Source organism: Rhinolophus hipposideros (assembly GCF_964194185.1).
Source record: "Rhinolophus hipposideros genome assembly, chromosome: 12".
Lineage (NCBI taxonomy): Eukaryota > Metazoa > Chordata > Mammalia > Chiroptera > Rhinolophidae > Rhinolophus > Rhinolophus hipposideros.
The window spans coordinates 67,000,563-67,003,998 of NC_138058.1; the positions used below are offsets into that span (position 1 = coordinate 67,000,563).

A 3,436-nucleotide genomic window follows, 5' to 3' on the forward strand; every position below is an offset into this window, starting at 1 on the left:
TTTCCAGGCTATGTGAAATCCTCGGGAGATAAATTTGCTTCCCTTTGGAATATTTCCCAGGATTATACATCTTAGATGAATAGCCACATACTAAACCTCCAAATGTTTCTTCTCCCAACAAAGTATTTTTTTAAACGTCAAATGACTTTCCCATTGTAGGAAAAGCTGACTTTCTCATTTGTACATATTTTATATACCAACCATTCTAACAAAACCTACAAGTCATTATTACTGTGATGAATTAGCTTTGCATTCCACCTACTCCTGAATGGGTGAGGGGCTTTAACTATTTCTTTTTTTTAAAACATATCAGACAGCTTTGTTTTTTTTCCATCACCATGAAAGTCTGAATTTTAAACACTTTTTTGGACTGGGGGCTCATATCTATCAGCTTATTCAACTTTAGCACCTGTCTCATCCCCAGTAGCTTGTCCAGAACTGCTACCTTCACCGTGGAACTCCATGAGTTTTCCCAGTTCAAACTTGGGCTTCTTCAGCATTTTGACTTTTCTAATAAAGACATCATGGAGCGGATAAAAAGATTGGCAAGCCACTTCTATCCAACTATTCTTTCCGACTATCTGGAATCAGTTTATTGACCACTTCTTTCAAGTCTTTTGTTTGTACCTCTTGGGTCATGATTTCCATCATCTTCTTCCAGATTTGGTAGACCTGTTGATGCTGAACATAAGAGGTCATCCGAATCTGATTGTTGCATTTTTCAGTAAAACCAACACAGAGTAGATGAAGCAAATAACCATTGGTAGTCTTGACATCAACATGAGCTTCTATCAGTCTGCCATTTTTTGACCGTGGAGCACATTTTGTCATGGGTAAGATCCATGCCATGGAAATGAGGCAGGGAGTTTTTTCCCTGAGCATCCTCAGTAATTAAATTGAATTTTCTAAATATATCTTCATCATTCTGCAGATCAGCTGGGCTCACTTCAAAAACATGACTCTTGAGACCATCAGATGCGATTTTGGTTCCTTGAGTTTTCGTGACTAGTGTTTTCCCAATATTTCTTACATCGAACATAGCTGGTTCTTTCACATCACAGCAATCTTTCTTAGAAAATGGGTCAACCACATTTTCCTTGGCTCCCTTCTTGCTGCCTTTTGTAGGGTGCTTATTTTGACCGACTGCCATGGTCTGCTCAGAGAGCCAAAAGACTAGCTATTCTTTTTAAACAAATGAGTGAAATAATGTAAGAGACATTATCATAGAAATGTAAAAGCACTCAATACGATGCTTGGCATGTCATGAGCACACAACACCTTCCTGGAGAAAGTGTTCACCTGCTGGCTTGGGGTTAAGATGTGTGGTTGGAGGGTTGAGATGGGAGGTCATTCAAAGGGGTGTGGATACTGTGCTGTATGTAGACATTGGATGTAGTTCCTTGTGGTCACAGGAAAGTGTGCACGAGGACAGAGAAGGCAGCATGAAAGATGAGACTAGAAAAACAGATAGTGATTGAGGTGAAGATTATACTGAATGCCACGCTAAAGAGTTTGGCCTTTGTCGTGAAGGTGTTAGGGAACCATGGAACAATATTACTTAAGGCACTGCTGTCGCCACTCCTGACCCCCACAAAGGTTTCCACAGTATGGGCTTCCTCTTTCTATTCCTGGCCTTCTGTGAAAGAGTTAGTTCTTAGGCTAAATTATCTCAAATATCCTCACCTTTTCATATCTTGTGTATTTGAGTTCACCTCCCCAGATTTACAGAAAACTTTATTGTAAATTAGAATATAAAACTTGCTTGTATTTTTAAAAAGTGAAACCATGAGTTCTTAAGGAAATCTTGTGAGAGGGGCCATGGGCTATCCCCCAGAGTCATAAAGAGCATCTGAGTATACTAATGCTGTTTCACTGTTGGGTGCCTCATTGGAAGAGTTAGCAAAGCAGCGGCCATAAGCCACAGAAAACCACTCAGAATTCTTGAATGGGGGAATGGCATGGTCTACAACAGAGGAGACATTTTAGCTCTGGAGAAGCATCCATCTTCTCAGGAATAAAAGTGTGACAGAACAAGTTTAGACAATGGTTAATTTCATGCCAAGATGGCACAGAAATAAATGCTGTCAGAGCTCCAAAGAGGGAGAAGTCTCTGTGGCCTGGAAAGACTGGAGAGACTTGCTTGCAGGATTAAGACATGAGCTGGATTTGAAACGACAGAAGGATTTAGGAGGGCAAAGAGGAGGGAGAAGAGAACAAATGGAGAATATGCAAAGAACATGGTGCCATGTGCGTACAAATGTGTGTTTGTGTGCACGTGTATGTGTGTGTGTGCATGGTGCGTGTGTTGGGAGAAATTCAGTAAGCAGATTGGAACCAACTTGACTCCAGAAGCAATCTGAGAAAGAACACTCTTTTTCATTACATCGAAATGTGTTTAAAAGGTGGATCAAAAGAAAAAGAAAAGGGAGTTAGAAACATCAAGTTTCTGAGAGGAGAGAGAGAAGGAAAGGAAGACAGAGACAGAGAGATAGAGAGAGACACAGAGAGGCAGAAAGGAAAGAGGGAGCGAGAAGAGAAATGGAGAACTGTGGTTGAAGGAAATAGTGTTTTTCCTTTTCAGTTCTTTCTGTGTTGGTTTAGCCATATTGGAGTCAGCTGCAGTGAGAGCTCTTCTCTGAAAAGGGATGAGAAATGAAGTTTCATATTGAGAGGTAGGTAGAAGCATTTGGGGTAAACAAGTATATCCAGCAAAGCCACATAAAATGGAAGATTTTCAGCCAGACCTATGAACTAGTTCAGTGGAGTATGAAATGTGCTTTGAGGGAAAGATAAAAAATGAAGTATTAAACTTTCCATCAGTGTTTGAGGTATCTTCATTTGGGCTTTATTTTCAAAGCTCACAGAGAATTCAGTGCCCTCAATTTATCATCCTACTCAGGCTTCTCATGTGTGCATTATATTTTGACAAAGTATTAGAAACTCCAGTGACAAGTTTAATGGAAAGAAAGGGGGCAGTCATACCTTTCTGCAGGTTCAGCACAGGGGCTCTAGAAATGGTGGGTACGGAGGTCAAAGGTAGACTGTCTTTCCACAAGGGGAGGCCACCTTCTGCCAGTCCCACAACGCTGAGTGCAGTCAGCCTCTATTCTAGGATGTACTTCCAGACCCCATCAAGTGAGGCAAAGGGCAGTTTTTCCTGTGACATTCTGCACAGCCTTTCTAACACTAATGAAGTTTTCTTTTTTTTTTTTTAATTAAATTTATTGGGGTGACAATTGTTAGTAAATTTACATAGATTTCAGGTGTACAATTCTGTATTACATCGTCTATAAATCCCATTGTGTGTTCACCACCCAGAGTCAGTTCTCCTTCCATCACCATATATTTGATCCCCCTTACCCTCATCACCCACCCCCCACCCCCTTACCCTCTGGTAACCACTAAATTATTGTCTGTGTGTATGAGTTTTTCTTTC

At 40.7% G+C, this 3,436-nt stretch overlaps 1 pseudogene across 1 annotated transcript; it reads right to left on the minus strand.

Annotated features, from left to right (window-relative positions):
- Positions 1–392: 392 nt before the first annotated feature.
- Positions 393–1,150, minus strand: LOC308505660 (small ribosomal subunit protein eS1-like; annotated as a pseudogene). The gene has a single exon. The product of its transcript is annotated as a small ribosomal subunit protein eS1-like (transcript).
- Positions 1,151–3,436: the final 2,286 nt, after the last annotated feature.